Raw genomic sequence first — 26,301 nt, 5'->3', positions numbered from 1 at the left:
TCCAAAGAAAGAAGAAGTCAAACCTAAAAGGCAGAAATGAAATCCACAGGCAGACAGCCCGGCGCCGCACCCTGGGCCTGGTAGTTAAAGATCGACCCCTGACCTAATTGGTTCCATTATCTTATAGATTACAGACATTGTATAGGAATGCACTGTGAAAATCCCTATCTTGTTTTGTTCCGATCTTATTGACAGTGCATGCAGCCCCCAGTCACGTACCCCCTGCTTACTCAATCAATCATGACCCTGTCATGTGCACCCCCTCAGAGTTGTGAGCCCTTAAAAGGGACAGAAATTGCTCCCTCGGAGAGCTCGGCTCTTGAGACTGAAGTCTTGCTGATGTCCCCGGTCGAATAAACCCTTCCTTCTGTAACTCGGTGTCTGAGGAGTTCTGTCTGCCGCTCGTCCTGCCACAGGATCAAGGGATGTCTGGCCATCTTGTAATGCCATATGTAACTCCTCTGATGCCTGATGACCCCGTTCTACATAGTAGCCAGTCACTGGCACTTGTAGCTGAAAAGGATCATTAGAGTTAACTGGCCTGAGCAGAGTGCAGTCTGTACAGCCTGCCGGACACTGTTGTTGTTGTTGTTGTTGTCGTTGTTGTTGTTGTTGTTGTTTTGAGATGGAGTCTCACTCTGATGCCAGGCTGGAGTGCAATGGCTCGATCTTGGCTCACTGCAACCTCCGCCTCCCGAGTTCAAGCGATTCTCCTGCCTCAGCCTCCCGAGTAGCTGGGACTACAGGCACTAGCCACAATGCCCAGCTAATTTTTGTATTTTTAGTAGAGATGGGGTTTCACCACGTTGACCAGGATGATCTTGATCTCTTGACCTCATGATCCGCCCGCCTCGGCCTCCCAAAGTGCTGTGATTACAGGCATGAGCTACCGCGCCCGGCCTGGACACTGTTCTTAAGCACGCTGGCCTCTGCCAGCTCTTTTCCTCAGTGCAGTGGTCTCTTCCCCGCCTGTACTGCTTCACCCACATTACATGGCTTGGCTCAGGGAGTCCAGTGGGTCCTGGATGTGCTCTCATCCCACTAATGCTGTTCTCATTGTAGCATTTTTCCAATGGCAACATCGCTTGCCATTGTGGACAGGAGTATTATATATCCTTAGAACAGGCTGTGTATCCCCACACTGGGAAGGGTACACGACCTTGGGTAAGACAGTTCCTGCGGGTCAAGGATATTCTTGGAAGAGGTTTCACCTGTGAATCATTAGCAGTTCATACTTTGGCAGCTCATGGAATGACTGCCTAGGTCCTGATAGGAAATTCTAAGAGGTATCCAAAGGTTCACTACATGTTGTAAAGTCGCAGGTGTGGAGCCCACACTGCCACCATAATTAAGGCTGCAGCAGGTCTTTCTACCATTCTGTGAAGCTGCCTGCTGCTAGGAGATGTGGCATGTAGTAAACAGGAACTCCATAGCCACAGCCCATAGCCTAACACCTTTTATCATGAAAACATGTCCCATGGCCAAATAATTTGTACGGAAGACATCACTGCAATGGAATAAGCATTTGTAAATCTATGAAGAGTGGTGCTGGTGGAAGTGCTGTGGGTGGGATAAGCAAACCCGTGAATATGTTTGTGTGAATCCACCTTCATTCCCCACCACCATTTACCTCTTGCACGGACCAAATAGGCGAGGTAATAGTGGTGTTATGGAAATCACTAGCCCTGCCTCTTTCAAATCTTTATGGAACTAATTTCTGCAATGACTTCAGGCACAGAATTGTTTTTAGGTTATTATCTTGGTTGTAGGTGGCCCTTTCAAGGATTCTAATTAGTCATTCCCACCGTGACAGACCACATTCCTCGGATAAGGAGAGCAAGGCTGGCAAAATAGCCACACGGTGTGCCTCGGATCCTACCTGACCCACTGGAAGGTGGACTCTAGCCAAGACCTATCTATCCCCTGACCTGCCTAAGCCTCTCTCCAATTGACCATAGAGATTCCAGGGATTAGGCTCAGATAATACCGGTCACTACACATGTGACTTCCAGTAAAATGAGCACAGACTGAGATTATAGAACCCAATTCCTGGCCCTCTCTGTTGCTAAGTGTCTATCAGGAAAGATCCTCCCTGAGCCTGCTTACTCATCTGTAAGTTGGAGCCAAAAATGTTCTTTGGATCGTGTGTCATTTGTGCTGATGTGATAAGATTACACACATCAAGGGCTTTACACATTGCCTAATGATCATAAGTACCATTCACCATTTCTGCTGCAAAGTGTAAAGAAGAGAAATTATCTATTACTATTTAGCAGTATTTTAATAACTCATATTTTATGCACTTTTAATTTCATTTACTTCCAAATCTTTTATTTTCTTTTCTTCTCTTTTCTCTTTTCTTTTCTTTTCTTTTCTTTTCTTTTCTTTCTTTTCCAGTAGAGACAGAAACTCTCTTTGTTGCCCAGAATGGAGTGCGGTGGCAATCATAGCTCACCGAAGGCTTGAAACTCTGGACTCAAGTGATTTTCCTGCCTCAGCTTTCTGACTAGCTGGGACTATAGGCAATGCACCACCATGCCTTGCTATTTCTTTTTTCTTTTTCTTTTTCTTTTTTTTTTTTGAGTCGGAGTCTCATTCTGTTGCCCAGGCTGGAGTGCAGTGGCATGATCTCGGCTCACTGCAACCTCCGCTTCCCAGGTTCAAGTGATTCTCCTGCCTCAACCTCCCAAGCAGCTGGGACTACAGGCGTGTGTCACCACGCCCAGTTAATTTTTGTATTTTTAGGAGAGACAGGGTTTCACCGTATTGGTCAGACTGGTCTTGAACTCCTGACCTCGTAATCCACCCACCTCGGCCTCCCAAAGTACTGGGATTACAGGGTGAGCCACCGCACCCAGCCGCCCGGCTATTTCTTTAAAAAATTTTGTAGAGATGGGGTCTTGATATGTTGCCTAGGCTCAAATGTTGTCATCTTTTAAATAACAGGATTTGGGGCTGGGTGTAGTGGTTCATACCTGTAATCCCAGCACTTTGGGAGGCCTAGGCGGGCAGATCATGAGGTCAGGAGTTCGAGACCAGCCTGGCCAATATGGTGAAACCCCGTCTCTACTAAAAATACAAAAATCAGCCGGGCATGGTGGTAGGTGCCTGTAATCCCAGCTACTCAAAAGGCTGAGGCAGGAGAATTGCTTGAACCCGGGAGGCAGAGGTTGCAGTAAGCTGAGATCGTGCCATTGTACTCCAGCCTGGGCGACAGAGCAAGACTCTGACTCAAAAAAAAAAAATCCAAAAATTTAAAAACAATTAAAAAAAAAAAAAACCAAACAGGTTTTAGGGATAGGAATTTAGGACTAAGTCAATTTTCTATGAATATTCTTACATGTCAAATTTCAAAGGCCCAGACTCAAATACTTGATTCTTATTTTCAAATAATTGGGCTGTAAGATTTATCTGTTACTTCTTAACATATAATTTGTCCACCTGTCTAGGATTTAACTTGGAAAAGATTTCTCAGAACTTGGTACGATTATATAAAATGTGTGCTTATGACCACAGCTGGTAGGCATGTGAGATGGTGAGGCATTTCCGCAGAGCAGAGGTTCATAAAAGCTTTATCATGCATTAGAGCTAGCCGGAAGGCTTTTTTAAACACAGATTGCTTGGCTGGGAGCAATAGGGTGCGCCTGTAGTCCTAGCTACTTGGAAGGCTGAGGCAGAAGGATCTTTTGAGCCCCGGAGTTTGAGGCTACAGCACACTGTGATTATGCCTGTGAATAGCCCTACACTCCAGCCTGGGTGGCAGAGCAAGACCCTGTCTCTAAAACAATAACAACAACTAAAACAAAAACCACGCAGATTGCTGAACCCCAACCTAGAGTTTCTGATCCAGTAGTATTGGGGTGGGGCCTGAGAATTTGCATTTCTGACAAGTCCCCAGATGATGCTGATCCTTATTCTCCTGGCCCATAGACCACTTAATTAAAGCCAGCAAAGTACTCATCAACGTTGACCCAGGATATAAGCTGAAGATGAAGAACAGCCTTGAGGCAGCAAGGGAGGCCTGCCCTTCAACATCAGGAAGCCAAGTAAAGGGGTGACTCATCAGGGCAGGGTGGGGTTCCTGTGTGTGAGAAACCAGAATTGAGAGCTGCACCAGCTGTGCGGCCCCAGGTTTCTCAGGCGGCGCAGGGGAAAGGCACTCGGGACCACACCCCAACTCACCTACCCTGTGTAAGTTTTTTCTATTGCACATATCAACATCTAACATGTCATACATTTGATTTACCTCATTTATTCTCTGACTCCCTGCCTCCTATTAGAATGTAAGTTCTCTAGAACAAAGATTTATATATGTTTTATAGAAGAACAGTGCCTGAATCATAGCAGGTGTTCATGCCTAGATACATATAACCATGTTCATAATATTGTTTCTAGAAGGATCCACGAGAAAATGGTGGCAGGCTGTCTCTGAGCAAGGGAAATGGGGGAGTGGGTGGAGGGAACTATAACTTTTTACTGACTCTATAGCCTTTTGAATTTTTCCTTTTCTTTTTTTTTTTTTTTTGAGATGGAGTCTTGCTCTGTTGCCCATGCTGGACAGTGCAGTGGCGCAATCTCATCTCACTGCAACCTCTGCCTCCTGGGTTCAAGCAATTCTCCTGTCTCAGCCTCCCAAATAGCTGGGATTACAGGCGTGCGTCACCATGCCCGGCTCCTTTTTGTATTTTTAGTAGGGATGGGGGTTACACCATGTTGGCCAGGCTGGTCTTGAACTCTTGACATTGTGATCCACCCGCCTCAACCTCCCAAAGTGCTGGGATTACAGGTGTGAGCCACAGTGCCCGGCTGAATTTTTCCTATGTATCTCTATCTAGCTAATCAAAAACAGATCTCTATTGTTGATTAGGAAATATAAATTGGAAGAGAAATACGTATAATAGGAAAAACCTGAAGGAGCCCCATTTCCCCCTAAATCTGGTGAGATCATTGTGTACAGCTAAGTGAGAACACCCGAAATATGCTTGAAGAAAAGTTCATCTTTAACAGGACATTCAGCTCAGTCCCACGCGGCCCTACCCCAGCCCCAAACTGGGCCTGGCCCTGTCCCAGGACAACCCTAGGGGGCCCCAGAGTTCCCTTCTAGAAACCAGAAGTTCCCAGCCCTTCCTGCTGCCCACCCCACCCCATGGACACTTGTCCACGTGTCAAGTAACACCAGCTAATACTGGAGTCGGTTAGAAACAGCCCTGAGGCTGCCTCAGGAAGGAGAGAGTATCTCTAAGTCCAGAGAGCTTAAGGCGGAACGAGAATCCAGGTGTTCAAAGGGGAGGCAGAAGGAAATGATGACAGAAAAGGGGGATTTGTGCTCATCTCAGCAGGAACTTGGGTTGGGGCTGAGAAACTAGGAGGAGCCATACCCTGGGGAGCCTGGAGGAAGATGCCCAGGCCAGAGCACCACCTTGGAATTGGGGGAGCCAGGCAGGACCCCGAGTAGACACCAGGGATTAGCGCCTGTTAGAGGAAGTTGAGGAAGAAAAACAATAAAGTTGCCCTTCCAAACAAGACAGGAGCAGTTTCTACCATAGATAACCGCTGGCCTAGTTATTTATTCAATATATATGTACTGAGCACATCATTGTGCCGGGTCCTATGTCAGAAAAGGGATTTTGGGGCCAGGCGCGGTGGCTCATGCCTATAATCCCAGCACTTTGGGAGGCTGATGTTGGCAGATCACCAGAGGTCAGGAATTCAAGACCAGCTTGGCCAACATGGTAAAACCCTGTCTCTACGAAAAATACAAAAATTAGCTGGGCATGGTGGCTGGTGCCTGTAGTCCCAGATACTTGGGAGGCTGAGGCAGGAGAATCACTTGAACCCAGGAGGCGGAAGTTGCAGTGAGCTGAGATTGCACCACTGCACTGCAGCCTGGGTGACAGAGCGAAATTCTGCCTCAAAAAAAAAAAAAGAGATTTTGATAAAACGCAGACTTACATGACCTGAGGCTACCTTCCTAGAGACTGAGTCTTCTTTGGAAGGTGGCAGGGATGTAGCAGCCCACACAACCAAGCCATTCCCATCTCACCAATGTGGAGAACCTGAGAGACGGTGCCTCCCTCCCCCGCGGGATTTTCTGTGGTCTCAGACCCCACAGCAGCTTCTGTGCTCACCCAGCAGGGGGCAGCCTGAGCTCAGGCGCCATCTTCCCAGCACCTGCTTAGGAGACGGGACCGATCGGTACCTAGCCCCCTCACTGCCCACTGCAGGGTAGGCATGGTGCCCACTTGCTGGTGGCAGCAGCACCAGAGAAACAGGATGCACCAGGAGGCTGTAAAAAAAAAAAAGGCTGTTCTGAGTTATCCCTAAGCCGTGATGGTGCTGCCTGGCAGATGTTCAGCCCTGGCATGCTGCCACACTCACCCTCTGTAGCATCCCGAGACTAAGGATCATCTCCTTCTCATCCCATTGCAGCCTGCTGACCCTGCTTCTACTCACTGTTTCTCTGAGGCATAGAATCCTGGACCCCAGAGCTGGAAGGGACTTGGTTCCTGCTAGTGCTGGAGTTGCCATTTCAAATATCTTCAAAGGGCAGGCAGGGAGCCTGAATTTGTGAAGCTGACTTAGGATAAGATGGCAGGAAATGGTAGTGGCTAGGCCGAACTGGGGAAAAGAGCCTTGTGCAAAGGCATCTAAATTTAATTGTTTTGCTAACTGTGAGTAAGATAAAATGCAGCTATAGGCTGAGTTGGGACATGAGTTGGCTGCCAGTTTCCTCCCTGTCCAGTCCACCCCTACACCTTCGAGATGGGCAAACGAAGGTCCAGAGAGGGCCCAAGATAGGGCCTGATTCCCTTCTCACTACAATCCAGTTCTTCAGTGCTGTTTTTTCCTTGGGGGCACAGGGCAAATATTATCACAGAAAGAGATGGGGGTGGCGGGGACGTCTAGCTTCGCCTGCCCCACGGTTGCTGATCAGTCTTGGATTGCTTCATTTCCTTCCTTGGCCACAGATCTCCTGTTTGGAGAAAGCAGCCTCCTCCAGAATACAGGGCACTCCTTTTCCTCAGAATGAGTCACAGCCTCCAGGCAGACTTGTGGACAGCTTACTCGGAGACAGAATTCTCCACTCCTACTGCTTTTTCCAATGAATACCTCCAGTGGTGGGGCTCCACTGCCTTGGGCCACCGCCCTAGGGCTGTAAACTTTAATTTACTCAGGTTTTTCTCTCCTTAAAATGAATTCCTACAGAGAAACACTCAGGGGTCTTCTGGCCTTGACTCTTCAGATCTCATTTAAAAAAAAAAAAAAAAGATACAGATTAGAAGCATAAAGTGCTGTTTTCTCATAAGGTGTGAAGGCCGCAGGAGTGTGGCCGGTACTTGTCGTGGCTCTGCAGGTACCAAGAGTGGTTCTTCAGAAATCCAAGCTTGTGCCTGCATTGCCTCCGTCTCCAGGAGAATCAGCAGGTTGTACTGAGCTTGGTGGAGATGCTTCATTAGGGCAGGAAACCTGAACCTCAGTCTCCTGGGTAGCAGGAACTGGGTTGTGGCCCCATTACCAATCATAGAGACACCTTTGGGACCTGGGGTAAGTATTTATGATACAGCTAGTCACATGAAGAAAGAGGGGAGGATGAGGACACAACTAAGGCCACTGTCACAGAGCTCCTGCCTGCCTAGCACCTCCCAACCTCCCAACCAACATGTGCAAAAGATGGCCAGAGTCCTGAAAAACTGGTCTCGAAAGGACATTGTCTCAAGTATACCTTTGAGAGGAGGAAACAGAACATTTACCTACTTGTTCAAGGAAAAAGAAACAGAAAAAGAAAAAAACAGAGACGAATGAGATTAGCTACCTGCAAGGCATGGTAGGAACAGGATGGAAATAAAGGGAATGAGGGGGAATGAGACTTCTAGGAATATCTCTTTTTGTTTATTTTCTTTTATTTTTAGCAGAGATGGGGATTCCTTATGTTGCCCAGCTGGTCTTGAACTCCTGGGCTCAAGCTATCCTCCTGCCTCCACCTCCCAGAGTGCTGGGATTACAGGTGTGAGTTACCACACCCAGTCCTCTTTTTGTTCTGACCTGACTTAAAATCATTTTAATATTTCACAACTCAAATACAAATAAAACTCACAAGGACAGGGAAAACCCTAAAGTTGAATACAAACAGAAACAAGCAAATAAAATGTACCCTTTGACTTCTATCTTACCACTCTGTAGTAAAAATAGTTAATCCCAGTAACATGCTAAACATTTTCTAGTTTCATTTAACCCTTGCAACATCCCTAAATGGTAGGTACGATGACTATTCTAGTTTTACAAAACGGGAATTGCCCTTCAGGAAGGAGGCAAAGGAAGCTCCCAAGCTCCCAAGCTCCCAGGGTGAACTCATGTTTTGCACCAGATTTTTTATTAGATCTCCATTCCGAAATTGAGCTTGATCTCAATTCCATCTTCAGCTCTGAGCCAGGCATAGAAGGATGATTTAGTGTCTCTGAGTTCCAAGAATCTACAACACTTAACATCTCAGTGACAAACTTTTAACAGTCTGAGGTTATACATAAGGGAATGAATAATTCCTTTATCATTCATAAAGATTTAAAGGCCAGGCCAGCATAGTGGCTCACACCTGTAATTCCAGCACTTTGGGAGGCTGAGGTGGGTGGATCACGAGGTCAGGAGTTCGAGACCAGCCTGGCCAACATGGTGAAACCCTGTTTCTACTAAAAATACAAAAAATGAGTTGGGCATGATGGCAGGAGCCTGTAATCCCAGGTACTCGGGAGGCTGAGGCAGGAGAATCTCTTGAACCCAGGTGGCGGAAGTTGCAGCAAGCCGAGATCGCGCCACTGCACTTCAGCCAGGGTGACAGTGCGAGACTCTGATTCAAAAACAAAACAAAACAAAAAGATTTAAAGACCAAAAAGATTTTAGAAATTCTGGGCACTCTGTGTGGTCTGCTTTCCTGGACGATATGGGATTTTAGGTAGGTATAGAAAAGGAGCTGGAGAATTCCAGAGAGCAGAAGACACTTGGAGCGAAGGGCTGAAAGGGGCTTGGTGTGTTAAGAGCAAAGGCTTCTGCATAGGAATGAACAACACAGTAGGACGTCGTCCATCATGCTGCTGGATGACTCTCAACATAAGAGTTCCAAGTCAAGGCGAACGTCATGGAAGGAAGATGTCCACAATGAGGCTGGGGTGAGGTTGGTAAATTCCAGTTCCTAACTTTAGCCCTTAGACAGCTACATTTAGATATTGGATATTTGCTGCCCCTTTCAATTACTGGGCTGCAAGTAATTACTTCTCCAATTACCTAGGAGAAGGCAGAGGTTACCTTCTGGATCTACGACTAAAAAATGTTTTTGCAAAAAACGTTTTCTCCTTTGGTTGTTTTCGCTTTTCTCTTTCATCTCTACTTCCTAAGCCACTCCCTGTTTGCTGAGCTGAAAAGCAAGTTCTCAGCCCTGCCATCTCTTTCGAAAGCCAGCTTGCCTGTAGCCCCCAGGGGCGAGGAGAGGTGCTAGAAGAAAACACTTCTCCCCTTCTGGGTCCTTGCCGGAGCTGGAGTTGGTGCTCAGTGGGGACAATGAGAAAAAAATGGGAAAGCAAAAAGGCTTTGTGGGAAAGGAGAGTGGCCACGTACCAGCGCTGGGTCTAGCTGGAGGGCAAGGAGGAAACACGAACAAAATGAAAACGTGGAGAATTCCTATCAGACCACTGCTTCACTGTATCCCAAGTTTTAATCAGGACGAATGTTCAGATAAACCAGAAAAATCCTTGAAACGAGGACAAATGCAACATTTGAGCCTCAAGTTGCTGCCATTGTCATCCCCTTTGGAAAGCCATTGTCATCCCCTTTGGAAACAACAAAAAGTATCCCACATGTCTGACCAGACTGGCCAACATGGTGAAACCCTGTCTCTACTAAAAGTACAAAAATTAGCCAGGTGTGGTGGCAGGTGCCTGTGGGCAAGGCTGAGGGATGAGAATCGCTTGAATCCGGGAGGCAGAGGTTGCAGTGAGCTGAGATTGTGCCACTCTGTGTGTGTGTGTGTGTGTGTTTGTGTGTGTGTATACACACACACATACATCCCACATCTCCCACAGGATAAAGTCCGTATCTGGTCTGCTTTGATCGTTTCCTCCCTGTCATCATTGCCCCTGTGTCCTCCTGGCACCTCTGCCCAAGCCTTGTCCAGCAGCCCCTTGCCCTGGATTCCCACACCAGGCTACAGCTCTCCGTCCACGCCCCCCATCCCCACCGGGAACATGCTTCCTCCTGCAGCCCGCTTCAGAACCAGCCCACACACCACCTCCTCCAGGGGCACTGGGTCCCCGGAAGGTGGTGGCTCCTCCTTCCAACTCCAGGCACTCTGACACCACTTTGTCAGTGTGTGGTTTTCACATCCTGTCCTAGTGGTATGTTTGTCTTTTCGCCCCCAGATTCACAGCTTCCTAAATGAAGGAGCTAAGTCTTGCTCTTTTCTTTACCCTAGAACAAGATACAGTTTCTGATCATACTTAATATTTGATGAACAGATGTTTTCCTTTAAAGTTTCACTTAAACTTTTAAAACCTCAGACCACAGTAAGAAATACATCTGACATTACCACCCAGACTCATACACACATGCCACTGAATCAAAAGTTTCATGAAATAATACTTACTCTGTTGGAAGCACTCTGATATTTTCTTTAATTCCATTTTTTCTCCTTTTAATTACATTTATTTTAATGCTGAATTTACTCCCGTGCCATAAGTTTTTGTTTCTTCAGTTTCTTCTGGGATATCTTTTTCTTCTGGGCAACCACCTCTTCTGGTTTAGGAACAATCTGTTGCTTTTCAGTAAGGATCATCTCAATGTGGCAGGGAGAGCGCATGTATGGGTTAATCCGACCATGAGCTCTGTAGGTCCATCGGCGCATCTTAGGTGCTTTGTTCCCTTGGATATGCTCGATGACCAGAGAATCTACATCTAAACCCTTAAGTTCAGCATTACGCTCTGCGTTTTTAAGCACTCGCAGCAAAAATTCAGCACTCTTTTTGGGCCCCCGACCTTGTGTCCAGCCCCACTGCTTGGCCTGGGCACACCTGCCAACTCCACCATTGTAACGTCGGAATGGTACGCACTGTTTCTGTAAAGTGACATCTTTCAGATACTTCGTGGCTTTTCGAATATGCGTACCCTTGATGGCCTGGGCAGTTTCATGAGTGTTCTTAAAGTGAACATGAAGCTTGGAACCTCTTGATCTGCATGATTTCGTGGGGTTCTCCAGGTCAAGTGAATAGCGAACCATTTTCATAGATTACCTCAGGCCGCTTAGGGAAAGAGCTTCATTCCATTTTTTAAAAAGTGCTTGTTGGGACTTGTAGGTGGAAAGCCATGGTCATAAAGTGTACAGAGAAGCTGTCATTGCTAAAGTGAGAGAAGCTTTGCTTCCAAGCTAGGATCAGGTTAGGATTAAACTATAAACAAATGAGGGCTTCCGCTTGCTCTGATCTGCAGACTGAGAGAGTCTGGCCTCATTAAGAAGTAAAAGCCACGGCGGGACTTACTGACAACGGTGATGGACTTCAAGCTCCTGGGGCCTGCTCTTTGCAGCTTTCCTGTTCAGTGCCTTCTATCTTTTTTTTTTTTTTTTTTTTTTTTTTTTTTGAGACGGAGTCTCGCTCTGTCGCCCAGGCTGGAGTGCAGTGGCCGGATCTCAGCTCACTGCAAGCTCCGCCTCCCGGGTTTTTGCCATTCTCCTGCCTCAGCCTCCGGAGTAGCTGGGACTACAGGTGCCCGCCACCTCGCCCGGCTATTTTTTTTGTATTTTTTAGTAGAGACGGGGTTTCACTGTGTTAGCCAGGATGGTCTCGATCTCCTGACCTCGTGATCCGCCCGTCTCGGCCTCCCAAAGTGCTGGGATTATAGGCTTGAGCCACCGTGCCTGGCCCAGTGCCTTCTATCTTTCCTTCACTCCTGTAACACACCCGTCCCTACCCCACGAAGATGCCCCAAACTCTGCCTGGTGCCCCAGTGATATTTTGCGCACAGCTCTCTGATGGCTCTTGTCACACTGTACTGTAATGCTCATCTTTTTTAGATGGCTAGCTCTTCAACTGAGCTGCTGGAGGAAGCCTGGTCAGGGAAGTGCTGGCCAAAAAGAGTGTGTGAATGGGAGGAGAGGAACTGTTGCATCTTGGGGTCTAGAAGTGCCCATCTCTTCCCTGTTGTTGCCTGGGCAGGGGCTCACCACTGGCTCTGGAGCCATAGCAGGGAGAGGCAGGCCCGGGCACACCATGGTGGAGTAGAAGGGCAGGGAGCAGTGACGTAATTCAATTACAGAACTCGGTTATCCCTTAACTTTGTATAGATACTTCACCACTTAATAAATTTTTTGTTTGTTTGTTCGAGACAGTGTCTCACTCTGTCACCCAGGATGGAGTGCAGTGGTATGATCTCAGCTTGCTGCAGCCTCTGCCTCCCAGGTTCAACATTTAACATCTCAGTGACAAACATTTAACATCCTGAGGTTATACATAAGGGAATGAATAATTCCTTTATCATTCATAAAGATTTAAAGACCAGGCCTGGCACGGTGGGTCACACCTGGAGTCCCAGCACTTTGGGAGGCCAAGGAGGGTGGATTACTTGAGGGCAGCAATTCAAGACCAGCCTGACCTACATGGTAAAAACCTGACTCTACTAAAAATGCAAAAATTAACCAGGCTTGGTGGTGGACGCCTGCAATCCCAACTACTCGAGAGGCTGAGCCGGGAGAATCACTTGAACCTGGGAGGTAGAGGTTGCAGTGAGCTGAGATCCACCACTCCACTCCAGCCTGGGCAACAGAGCAAGACTCCATCTCAAAAACAAAACAAAACAAAAACCCCAGGCTGGGCATGGTGGCTCATGCCTGTAATCCCAGCATTTTGGGAGGCTGAGGCGGGCGGATCACTTGAAGTCAGGACTTCGAGATTAGCCTGGCCAACATGGCGAAACCCCGTCTCTACTAAAAAATACAAAAATAAGCCAGGCATGGTTGCACATGCCTGCAATCCCAGCTACTTGGGAGGCTGAGGCAAGAGAATGACTTGAACCTGAGAGGAGGAGGTTGTAGTGAGCAGAGATAGCACCATTACACTCCAGCCTGGGCGACAGAGTGAGAATGTCTCAAAATTAAAAGTTAAAAGAAGAAGAAGAAGAAGGAGGAGGAGGAGAAGGAGGAGGAAGGAAGAAGAAGGAAGAAGAAAGAAGAGGAAGAAGAAGAAGAAAGAAGATGAAGAAGACGAAGACGAAGAAGCAGACAAAGAAGAAGAAAGAAGACAAAGAAGACAAAGACGAAGAAGACGACGAAGAAGAAGAAGAGACAAAACCAAACCAAAGAAAATGCATGACTGCTCCTCTTAATTATTTACCTAGCTCTGTTTTGTTACATATTATAGTTGTAACCCACAAGCAATAGATAAAATGTCACTAGATATAATGTTTGTGGCCGGGCACAGTAGCTCACTCCTGCAATCCCAGCACTTTGGGAGACCGAGGCAGGCAGATCATCTGAGGTCGGGGCTGGACCAGCCTGGCCAACATTGAGAAACCCAGTCTCTATTAAAAATACAAAAAATTAGCCAAGCCTGGTGGCATGCACCTATAATCCCAGCTACTTGGGGGGCTGAGGCAGGAGAATCACTTGAACCTGGGAGGCTGCAGTGAGCTCATTGCATTGGGCAACAAGAGTAAAATGTTGTCTCGAGGCTGGGCGCGGTGGCTCATGCCTGTAATCCCAGCACTTTGAGAGGCCAAGGCAGGCAGATCATGAGGTCAGGAGATTGAGACCATCCTGGCTAACACGGTGAAACCCTGTCTCTACTAAAACACCAAAAAAAATTAGCCAGGCGTGGTGGCAGGTGCCTGTAGTTCCAGCTATTCGGGAGGCTGAGGCAGGAGAATGGTGTGAACCCGGGAGGCGGAGCTTGCAGTGAGCCAAGATCGCACCACTGCATTCCAGCCTGGGCGACAGAGCAAGACTCCATCTCAAAACAAAACAAAAACAAAAACAAAAACGAAAAAACAAACAAAAGTCTCCCTCAAATTCATGCTGATACCTAATTCCCAATGTGATAACTTTTGGAGGTGTGGCCTTTGGGAGGTGAGGCAGTCATGAGGGTGGAGACCTCATGAATGGGATTAGTGCCCTTATACAAGAGACCACCAGAGAGCTTCCTCTCCCCTTCCTTCCAGGACACAGTGAGAAGCCAGCTGTCTATGAACCAGAAAGCAGGCCCTCAGCACACATCGATTCTGCTGGCGTTTTGATCTTGGACTTTTCAGCCTCCCTGTGAGAAATGAATTTATGTTGCTTACAGGCCACCCGGTCTATAGTCCTCTGTCATAGCAGCCTGAATGAACCAAGACACCCATGCACACATTGCCAAAAAAATTACAGCCTAGCCCACATTCTCAGGAGCTTACAGTCTTCCTTTAAGTAAAGTTACATTGGAAGACCCTGCACTGTGGAGCAAAAAGGGCCTGAGTTGAGACTAGCTCTCCTGCTTGTCATGCTGTGGTCTTGAGAAGCACCTGGACTCTTCTGAGCCCCTTTCTCCTCATCTGTGGAATTCGGGTAACTATGCCATTCCCCAGGCTTGCTGCCAGGAGGAGAACCAGGGGATAGACTTGGAAGCAGCTCACATTCCTGAGGAAGTTAACTTTCTAAGGTAGCCACATGAGGCCACTTGCCTCAGTGCTCAGGAGGTAGTGGTGACAAGCTGGACGGGGCAGAGAACATTTTTCCCCTGGTGAAACAGTGGAAAATAAAGCTGGACAGACAGTGGAGGGTGCTGTCATGGAAAGCTGCAGCCAGACAGAACGGTCTGGAGTTCATCTTGCAGGCAGTGGCAGTCGGGGAAGCCTTTGTGAAACTCATGGTTCAGCAGCTGAGTCTCGCCGTCCATGTAGGTTGGGTGCCGTGGGGTGAGACTGGAGGCAGGGAAGCACCTGAGAGGTGTCAAGGGCTGCCCGTGGACTTAGCCTGGGGCAGTGGGAGGGGCAGGGGTGGAAGACAGGCCACAGGAGTGAAAATAGGGCCCCAGTTCCAGGGCGTTGTTACCCCTGCATCTTGCTCTCTGCCTTTCTCCTCTTGTCCTTCTGTCTCCACCCCTATCCCCACCTCCCAAATGCTTCAGAGCATAAAGGTGCTGCCCAGTCAAAATCACCCCCACAAACTCCAGGTGAACTTGGTCTGGGCAGCTTTGAGTGGGTCATGAGTGGAGGAAGGGCAGGCCCACTCTTTCCTTAGTATATGAGTGAGAAACGTGACTGCTGGTTAGATCTCACAGGAAGCCAGAGCCACGTGGTAGCACCTGACTTCAAGTGCAGCACAGCCCGCGGGGTGAGAAGCTGACACCTCTGGGCCTGCTGAGGCAGGCTGCTCCTTCTATACCAGGTCAGGGAAATCAGGTCACCCGCCCCAACAGTCTGCCAGACGCTGGGGACTGACTGCTGCCTCTGGGACATCCACCACAAAGGATTCATGGACTCAGTGACAGGGCCAGGCACCTGGCTGAGGATCTCAAACTGGTGCGGCCCACGGGCCCATTCAATCTATAGATGGGTTTTGTGCAGCCAACACCATCCTTCTTGTCTACCTCTTGTATATGCATTCTGGCCTTGCCCCTGAGCTTATGAATTTACCAACCCCATCTTAGCAGGGCATGAAGAAATGCAAGGCACTCCAGGAGCTGCTGATTTTGCTGGGTAAACAAAACAAGTATACAGGCAAAGAGGGCAGACAATGGCAGACCCCATGCATGGGGCAGGCATCCACACTTCTTAGTTGAATTTAGAGAAGAGATCTTCTCTTCTCTAGAGGTGAGGTGCACACTGGGCCTGGGGGAAGTAAACCCTGGAATGAGCATGGGAGAGGAAGTTCCCCAGTGGGGAAGGACATGAGGGCGTGGACTGGAGAAAATCTGCATGGCTGGGCCCCATTCCACAGAGGGCCCTGAGAGGTGTCTGCTAGATAAGGGAGTGATGATGAAGGCACATGGGGAAAGTATACAGGACTGGGCCACCCAAGACTCAGTAATCTGGAAAAGGTGGCAGAGTGGGGAGCTCTGATTTGGGAGAGGCACTGATTTGGGAGAAATCTCAGAGGATGTAAAGACTGATACCGTGTGGAAGTTGGATGCAAAGGACACCAGGCTTGAAGCTTCAGAGTATGTAAGAGAGGTGCATCTCTGGTTATTGAAGCAGGGGAATCATGAGAGGGCGGCTGCTCAGGGTGGGAGGTGAGAAGCTGAGACATTTTGGTTTAAATGTTATATTTAACAGAAGAGATGCTCACATTGAGAGCTATGGGCCAGGAGATGGAGGCTTGGTGGAAACGTGCATGTGGAGGTGGTGATTTAGGGCAGGGATGGATTCGGTGAAGCCCTGATTTGGTGAAAAGAATGTGGAGGGACAGATACTGGGGATGAGGAAGAAGGAAACCGCTGCAGAACTGGAGAGGTGGGGTGTACACAGATGTCAGGGGAGAAGACAGTCCTAGGGAAGTGCTCTATTAGCATGATCAATTGCAGAGGTTTCAGAAAGAGTGCTGAGAAGAGGCTGGGGCGTCTGAAGCTAAGAGGCAATAGGAGTTTCAGCAGGGGTGCGGAAGGGGGCACCACCTTTCAGGGTAGAAGAGAGCAGGCAGAGGGGAAGGAAGGTGGAATGGTAGAGACTGCTGTCTCAGGGAGCAGGCAGTGGAAGTGATGGGTACGATCAAGAGGGAAGCACAGAGTTTGGAGGCAAAAGGGAAGGAGACAGTGAGCAGGAAGTACTGAATTTGCTGAGGACAAAGGAGAAAATGAGACAGAAAGAGGCAGATGAGGTGGACGGGGTAGATGGAGAAGCTAATCTTGGATTTCACAACAGGCTGCATCCCCTATCCCTCCATTGTGTGCCAGGCCTGCCAGCTTGTGCCTGGCCCCACTACCCCCCAGCCTTGGTCTTTATTCTTGTGGTTAGGCAGCATGGAAGTCAGGCAACTGGATGGACCAGGCACTCTCTGGGAATGGCCGGGATGTTCATAGCTCAGGGCTGGGACCCAGAGCGCCAGCAATTATTCTTTTTCCCGTTTGCTACTGATTCTTCTCTTCTTCCTCTATCATAGGGCCCATCAACGCTGGTGGCTAGAAATCATTCAGAGGGCTGTAAACATTAGCGAGGCACTGAGTGGTCCCTGTTTTGGCCCAGGCAGCAGCAGACAAACGGGAAGTGAAAGTGGGTAACCACTGGAAGGTGAGGGCGAGGGCTGGTGTCATCTCCAGCGCTGTTGGCAGCGACAGCTATGAGCCGGCCTTTGCCAAGATGGTGAGTAACTACAGATTTAAAATTCCTAGCAGCAAAGCTGTGTCTCTTCAGGGTTTGGTTACCCACGCTGACCCCATAACAACCACCACGCCAATGGCAGGGAACATCAACAAGCAAGGAGGTGACCATGAGGATGACCTCGCCGTAAAAACAACCACACATCCCACACCCCTGAGGAAGGAGGCACCCACCAGCTGGGTCTTGTAGGGCTGTTCCAGAAAGCGCAGGCTGGGAGGAGGATGCAGTAAGGAAAGAGGCCAGGGTCTAAATGGAAAGGGCCATTGAAAGGGAGAGACAGGCTTGTTCATCAATGACCACTACAGAGTTGGAAAGAGAAGGCAAAGAAAATGCCACACTGCTGAGGATCGGCGTCCAGAGGTTTCATTCTATTGAGAGTTAGAGACGCCAAAGCTGGGGTTAATGTTGGTAACGGAGATATGGATGGGCCATGACGCCACCAGCCATGTGTAATCAGAAGGGGATCAAAAAACATCCCCAGCCTTGAAACTGACATTTTCTCTTATGTGCTGGGTGGACATTTGGCAATATCATATAAAAAGAAAACATTTGCATAGCCCATGACCCAGAGAGTCCACTTGCATGAGGACATGCTTTATAATGGTCTATTCCACGGCAGATAATAAAAGGAGGCATGCAGGAAGATCTATATGCAGTGACGTGCAAAGGTATCAACAACAAGTTGTGGAATCCCATGGTATGATTTCATTTGATTAAAAAAAAAAAGAAAAAAGGTATTTACTACATATTATAGTAAAAATACCTTATATGTGTGTGTATATTACAAGTAATGATTATAAGTGTGTGTGGGGGGGTTAGATTATAAGTGTGTGTGGGGGGGTTAGACTAGAACGTTAGAAAGTTGAGATTCTAAGGAGGAGCACTTTTCATTTGATATTCTTCTCTATGGTATAGTTTTTACATGAGTGTTTTTTTTTTGTTTTTTTTTTTTTTGACGGAGTCTCACTTTGTCTCCCATGATGGAGTGCAATGGTGTGATCTCAGCTCACTGCAACTTCCACCTCCTGGGTTAAGCGATTTTCATGCCTCAGCTTCCTGAGTAGTTGGGATTATAGGCATGCCCGGCTAATTTTTTTTTTTTTTTTTTGATACCGAGTTTCGCTCTTGTTACCCAGGCTGGAGTGCAATGGTGTGGTCTCGGCTCACTGCAACGTCCGCCTCCCGAGTTCAAGCAATTCTCCTGCCTCAGACTCCTTGAGCAGCTGAGATTACAGGCATGCTTCACCATGTCTGGCTAATTTTTTGTATTTTTAGTAGAGACGGGGTTTCTCCATGTTGGCCAGACTGGTCTTAAACTCCTGACCTCAGGTGATCCAGCTGCCTTGGCCTCCCAAAGTGCTAGGATAACAAGCATGAGCCACTGCACCCGGCGAGCATGTATTATTTTTATAATAATTTTAAAAAATCTTGAGCTCCTCTTGCCCTAAACTATTTCCCCTATTAGTCTGGTTGTTTTAATGCACATACATTGTGAAATAATCAGAATACAAGTCTGATAAATATGAATTCTAGTGGGGACAATGGAATAGGGTATTTGCAATTGAAATCACTGCATGAAGTACTCTCTCCCTTGTCCCTTTCTTTCCCTTCTCTGGCCTGAATGTCCCATCCCTACCCCCATCCCTGTAAGTCACTCCTCTGGCTTAAATGGGGAGTTAACACAGGGTGGTAGGAAGAACAGCAGACTTGGAGTCTCTCATGCATTGCCTGCCAGGGCCCCCTGTGCAGGACTCCAGGCCCTACTCTAACACTTGCTATTTGCCCAGCTGTAGGCTCTCAGACCCTCATTTCCCTGTGATAGCATTAAAAAAAAAAAAAAAAACTTGCTCTGCCTACATCACACAGATGTGAAGATAAAATGAAACAATGCCTTTGAAGGTATCTGGAAACAGAAGAGAGTCCTATACATATATTTAAGGTTTTTACAAATCAGCATTAACATTTGATTTTATAACCATCATTAAAAAGGGAAAAGTAAATGGGTGGAGAGGGAGGAGTAAAAAAACAAAACGAAATGTAGAGGCAGTATTCAAGGTCACAGTTAAAAATTTCATATTCCCTGCAGGTGGTGGGTGCTGAATGGTTGAATAAATGAACAGTCCTCAAATGGATATATTTTGGGGCAATAGTAAGTTGCCCCCAGGTAGAAAATCACTTTTGGAAAATAAAACTGGGAAGAATCTGTGCAAAATGGATGAGACCAGCCACAGAAGCACTTCATCCTAAACTATGGTAAAGGTGGTATATATAAAATTAGGCCGGGTGCAGTGGGTTATAGCTGTAATCCCAGAACTTTGGGAGGCCTAGGTGGGTGGATTGCTCGAGCCCTGGCATTTGAGACCAACCTGGGCAACATGGTAAAACCCAGTCTCTACAAAAAATACAAAAATTAGCCATTCGTGGTGGCATGCAACTGTAGTACCAGGTATGGGGAGACTGAGAAAGGAGGATCACCTGAACCTGGGAGGTCAAGGCTGCAGCGAGCTCAGATTGTACCACTGTACTCCAGCCTGGGCAACAGAGTGAGGCCTTGTGACAAAAAAAAAAAACCAAAAACCAAAAACCAAAAAACAACAATTTGGATTGGGCTGGGCAGGGTGGCTCACACCTGTAATCTGAACACCTTGGGAGGCCGAGGTGGGTGGATCACTTGAGGTCAGGAGTTTTAGACCAGCCTGGACAACATGGTTAAACCCTGTCTCTACTAAAATTACACAAATTAGCCGGGTATGGTGGTGGGAGCCTATAGTCTCAGCTACTCAGGAGGCTGAGGTGGGAGAATTGCTTGAACCCAGGAGGCAGAGGTTGCATTGAGCCGAGATTGCGCCACTGCACTGCAGCCTGGATGATGGAGCAAGACTCCATCGCAAAAACTAACTAACTAAATAAATAAAAACAAAATGACAAAACTGGGGGATACCCAAATCCAATCAATATTCAAATAAGTGTTTGCTAAATGCCAGGGATAGTGCTATGCATTTTACTTATTTAAGTCTCACAACAACCCTATTATCGCCACTTTACAGAAGAATGGGAGGCACACAGAAGTTAGGCAATTTGCCCAACCTCATAGCATGTAAATGGTAGACGAGATTCTAATTTCTAATAGTCTGGCCCCAGGGCCCATGTGCTAAGCTATCCCTTACCTAGAACAGTACGAATGCTTGCTCAGAGAAACAGGACTTAAAATAGAAAAAAGAGGTGTTTTTTGAACATCTGACTGAAAAGGAATGTGTTAACATGTTGTTTCTAAACTTACCAGGTAACAAGAGTCATTCTTCTTGTGATTGCTTCCCAAACTGCAGCATGCTTATGAATCACGTGGGGATCTTGTTAGAATGCAGATTCTCACTCAGCAGGTCTGGGGTGGGAAGGCTCTAGGCAGAAGGCAAGAGGGTCCCCATCCTTGGAGATGGACTTCCCCACTGAAAATGAAGAAACTGGCTTCTGCTCAGAACCTCAGTCTCCCATGAGGCAGTTCCTAACAGTGGAAGCCTCTCTTTGAGTGCCCCAAACACCTGAATTTCTGGACCAGGAAAGCTGAGGTGCAGCCCCAGGCCCTCCTCCCTCCCTGAAAACTCAGCTTTTTGTGCCCAGCAAGCTCTGTGGGGGTGTTGTTGAGGAGCTTTCTCTTGCTGAAGGGATCAGACGAGTGAGGGGCACTGACCTGGCAGAGAGAGCCAACGATAAATAAGGATGAACTGGAAGATGAGGTGTGCGGTTCATGTACAGAAGTGGCAGGTCTGTTGGGGGAAAGGAGAGATTGACTTTGCCTCCTTCGCTGTTGTATTTATGGCCAGTCCTCAGTGTGAAACTCAATGCAAGAAGGAGTTTGTGCCCCATAAAGGCATGCGCTGGTCAATCTTGTTGATCCACTAGATCCATAGCAGGCTATTTGTTGACTGAACAGACAAATGAATGAAAGGCTAGGGAAGCCATACAAAGCCAGATGCTATTACCCTCCACCTCCTCCTGGGATGACTGTGGGGATGACTCACGTCCTGCTGCCCCCTCACTTTCTCAGCCTAAAACCACACATCCTGGACTGTGCAGGCAGCAAGCTGACCCTTCCTTTTCCGCTGCAGGACCTTCATTACACACAGTTCCCAAGTTTCCAGCAAGTTGCCTTTCTTCCCTGTTTAAGAGTTGAGAAAACTGGGCCTTGGGGAAAACAAGAAGTCCCAGTTTAAGTCACCAGAGATGTCTTTCTAAAGAAATATTCAGGATGCTGTGCTATCCAGAAGCTGGCTCCAGAGACACCTGGACCATTTCAAGCTCTAAGAACCGTGTTTCTGTTCCCTCTGTCTGGCTCCTATGCCATATCACGCCCACATGTGTGAACTCAAAGCCAAAGGGAAGAGACTAGGCCATGTGTAGCCAGGACGGAGGCATGTAAAATCTGGAGAGGGTGGACCAACCTTCCATACTCCTGTGTTGGCAGAGAAATGGACCCACCAGTTTGCCTGGCACAACCAAAACTCAGCTTTTTTGCTGTGGGATGCTGGCCTGAGACCAGTCTCAACCAGTCTCCATATCAGGGCTTGGCTGTCTGGGTGCTTGAAAGTACCCTTCCCCCACCCGGATCCCAAGCGTCCCTTGGACCCTGCCAGGACAGAGCCACAGACGCCGGGGAAATGGGAAATGTCTGGAGACAGAGAGGACAGCCACATCCAAAGCCGGTAGGAAAGTGGTGGTGGTGGTGACATGTGGCCCTTGCTTGAAACATTATTTTGAACTTATTTCCTGTAGGAATTGACAACAGGTGGGTTTTGTCTTGCAAGGTAGGTTTCCTTTCTTGAGAAGTCTCAAGAGAACAGTTTTCAGTAACTCTAAGACATGGTTAGACCACTGCAACAACTTTATTTCTGGAGAGAACATGTGCTCTGGCTTCCTGCCTCTTCCTACTCTGGGAAAACTGGGGCCAATCTTGAAGACTGATCTCCTAGAAATGTCCTTTTTTTATTCCGACAGGGTTTGACGCAGCTCAAAATACAGGCTGTAAAAGCAACAGAGTTAATAAAAATGAGGGGGAAAGAAGGAGGAAGTAAATGTGTTAACTTAAGTGCAAATAAGAGTTGGCACCTGGGGCAATCATACTTGCCTCAGCACTTGCTGGCATCCTGGGAAAAGGCACTTACAATCTTGAAATTTGTCAGGTTCTTCGCAGCCTTAACTATCGCTTCCTTCTCTGTACCTCCATTTCTCTGTCTATAAAGTAAGGGGAAAATACTTCATCCGAAATTTGAGAGCATCACCTGAGACAATGCACGCAGAGCACCTGAAACAGTGCCTGGCACACAGTAAGCATTCAACTGCATCACAGATATTATTATTATTATTATTTTGAGATGGAGTTTCGCTCATGTTGCCCAGGCTGGAGTGCAATGGCATGATCTTGGCTCACCACAACCTCCGCCTCCCGGGTTCAAGGGATTCTTCTGCCTCAGCCTCCCAAGTAGCTGGGATTATAGGCATGTGCCAGAATACCCAGCTAATTTTTATATTTTTAGTAGAGATGGGATTTCTCCATGTCCATCAGGCTGGTCTTGAACTCCCGTCCTCAAGTGATCCACCTGCCTTGGCCTCCCAAAGTGCTGGGATTACAAGCTTGAGCCACCGTGCCCAGCCACGGTGGTATTATTATTATCTCATTCATCTGGGGATGGGGAGGGCATTGGTGGGTGGAAAGGAGCTGGTTCTCCTTTACTGGAAGGCTCCTACCTTCTCTTCCCTGGATGTTCTTGCCCCTGCTCCCATTCAAGTCCTCATAGACGGCCTCTGAAGCCACCTTTGTTCCTGGTCTGGCTCCAGAACGTTCCCATGCCCACTTGAGCTCCCTCTGCTTCAAGTAGACTATTTCCAGGATGCGTACTTCATGTACATTGAACAGTGACCTCAAATGTATTTCCTTGACTGTGCCTCTCTGAACTAAAAAGTGCAGAAATGGCATTGTTTCCTTCTTTCATCTGATCTTCCGCAGGGCTAGGTTGAGATCGGGGGAGAGTACCTTTCCTAGCTCTCAGCAGCTCAACTTCACCTAATTAGTGAATGATGGACATGTCCCCAAGAAGACTGCAAACCCACAGTGCCCGGCATGGTGTTCTGCAGCATGCCACAGGTCATCTTGTTCTGTCCTCTCTGAGGGTGAGGTTGGGGAGGGACCCTCAGCTCACAGGCTCAGTGACAGTGACTCACCAAAGATCCTGTGGGCAGTCAGGGTCTGGGCCAGACCGGTGAGCTCATTCACATGGCAAGAGCCGCAACCCTTTTTTCCTCCTCCTCCGGCAGCAGCCCGCTTTGCGTGTCCCCTCACTATGAGCCGTGGGAGAAATCTGAAAGAGCTTGGATCGGAGGGCAGGGAGAAGAAGGTGGTCCTGACATCTGACACATACTTCATTTTAAACACGGGCTATGTATGACAGTCCTTCAGCTAGTTATTGAACAAAGGGAATAAGAGCCCTTTTAGAAGGGCTTTACATATATTCATTCATTTGGTCCTCACAACAGCACTGTGAGTTAGATCTCTCAATCTCTCCCCTTTACAGATCAGGAAACTGAGGCAGAGAATTTATTTGCCTATGGTCACAGGAATAGTAATAGAGCAGGTGGTTTGGTCTTACAGTCTACGTGTTTAAACGCTAGACCAAACCACCTCCCTAAGATACTAGAGGGTGTTTGTGCCAATGCCTGGATTCTAAGTGGTTAGACTCTCTTTAGGATCTCTGACCTGTTTCCCCAGCATTCAGAGATAAGTTCAGAAACAATGCCATTTGTGCATGAACTGACAACTGACGGTCCTCCTACTTCCTACTTCTATTTAAAAGGCACTGTTACTTCTTTCCACAGGCAGACCCCTACCTCTCCTCCTTTAGGGGAGGATGAAGGTGTCCCAGCCAAGGAAGGTCCTGGTCTCCAAGGGCTGTATCCTACTGGTCCTGAGGCAAAGCAGTGAGGGCCCACCCCAGTTCCTCACCTCCCTTTCTACCCTTTCTGCCCACTGAGGCAGAGGCATCTCAGTGTTGGAAAGATAAGGATTTCTTCCTAAAAAGGAAGGATTATACTATATCAGAGTCTGAAGATAGTTTTCATTTGCAATGCAAGGGAATTCCTTAGAATCTCTACCGTATGATTTCTCTGCAAACCCACTCCGATGGGGCTGGAGAGTGCTCTCTCACTCAGATGAATCTCTCAGGGCTTGTCCAGCAAGTGTTTGCCATCTTGAAGAGCTACCTACTATCACAGACCTATAAAAGTATGCCCGTGGACAGACTGAAAACACACACACACACACACACACACACACAACCGCACACTGGGAGAAGTTCTAGGCAATTTCCTCGCAAATAACTGCTTTGAAAATTACTGTTTTAAATGGGCAGAACACGAAGGACTTTGAACAGATCATCCTTTTTACTCAATGTTTTCATAACCTTGAAGTGAAGGTGGAGGGAACAGTATGTTTTAAGGTGCCAGGATTACACTAAGGGGTCAGTGCTCCCGGATATGAACTTTCTTTTTCAGACCGACCTTGGGACCTACAACTTTGTAAGTTGCTCATACAACTCCATCAAATGTTATAGGTAGGTCAGAGGACATTCAGGTTGTTTAATCCTCTATAAATGACTCAGGCAGCAACAATTTACAATGTCTCTGTTTCTGCTATACAGTGCCCTCCTGCTAGAGATGGCAAAAATGTGGGGAGGGCTTCACAGCATTCTAAGACGGATATTTCTGGCTGGAATTCTGAAATCTCACTACAATCCTGACAAGAGACCACGACCTTAATCTTCCATGGCACGACTGGTTAGTCTTGATCTTAAGCCATATAATCAACCCCCAAATGTGCATTAACACATCTAAATAATGTCAAAACTACTCTATATACCACGCAGGGGGCCAGAAATCAATCTTTCCCTCAAAAGGATAAGCTTTCAGGATGCAATAACATTCCCTTCCACCCTTTTCGACATCCTAAAACAGGAATATTCACGGTAACAGCAAAGCGGAAATCAGCTTTTCCTGAACATATACTGAATTCTAGTCACATTCACACACGTTAATTCATTTAATTCCAGCCACAGGGTAGGCAGCCACTGTTAACATTTTACAATTGTGAGAACGCAGTCAGAGATCTGGGACTTGCTCAAGGTGACACACTGCAGCAAGGAGGCAGAATTTGAATCCGAAGCAGTGTCCCTCCCCCTCGCCACAGCTGCGGCGTTACAAACACAGGTCAGTCACGGAGAAATTAATGACCCACAGCCATCCTTGCAGCTCTGCGCCATAACTGGGGAGACAAGCTGGTTCCCGTGACTCTTCAGTCTTTCTGTTTTCATCCAAGTGCATGACTGCGGGAGCAAAGCGACCACGTGAGCATCCCCCCCCTCTTTCCCCAGGCGAGGGACAGTGCCAGGCCAAGGACAAGTCACTGGTGCAACAACGTGCCAGAACTGGATCCGGAGCCCCAGGGCGCAAGATCTCCCGCAGCGTCACCCGGCAGACTGGACGGGTGTGGCCACCGGGCGCGGCAGGCCATGCGTGCGCTGAAAGTGCGGCTGGAGGCGCGGACGGCTTTCCAGAGCCCCGAGAGAGGAGCTAGGAATGACTTTGGTCGCAGCCTCTGTAACCCCGCATGACGGCCTCTAGGGTGACGGCGAGGTCCCCCTCGCTCTCTGGCGGTAATCAGCCGGCGGGGCCAGACGGTGCGGAGACTCCAGGGCGAGGCCGCAGGGAGGGGGCTGTCCCGCCCCACGTGGACCAGCTCCCTGCTGGGGGCGTGGCCGCCGGCGCGGGCCGGGCCAATGAGCGCCACCGTCAGGCTCACCCGGCTGGGCACGCCGGGCCGAGGAGGGCTGCGTCATGCCGGGGGCGGGGCTCCGGGGCCGGCGCGAGGCGCGGCAGGTCACGCGGGTCGCGGCGCCGGCTATAAGTAGGGGCCGGCGGCGTGCTCAGCTAGAG

The 26,301-nt window shown here is 48.2% G+C and overlaps 1 long non-coding RNA gene across 2 annotated transcripts in view; it reads right to left on the bottom strand.

The window, feature by feature from the left end:
- LOC140713365 (uncharacterized) overlaps positions 1–6,726 on the bottom strand; it is a 38,234-nt gene extending 31,508 nt beyond the window's left edge. For both annotated transcript variants that reach the window (XR_012095402.1, XR_012095401.1), the window contains exon 1: positions 6,454–6,726. This is a non-coding gene — a long non-coding RNA (uncharacterized lncRNA). The remainder of the gene's footprint in view (positions 1–6,453) is intronic.
- Positions 6,727–26,301: the final 19,575 nt, after the last annotated feature.

This window comes from Chlorocebus sabaeus, chromosome 14, assembly GCF_047675955.1.
Source record: "Chlorocebus sabaeus isolate Y175 chromosome 14, mChlSab1.0.hap1, whole genome shotgun sequence".
Taxonomy (NCBI): domain Eukaryota; kingdom Metazoa; phylum Chordata; class Mammalia; order Primates; family Cercopithecidae; genus Chlorocebus; species Chlorocebus sabaeus.
The sequence above is the reverse complement of the archived record's forward strand: the minus strand, read 5'-3'. Positions and strand labels throughout refer to the sequence as shown.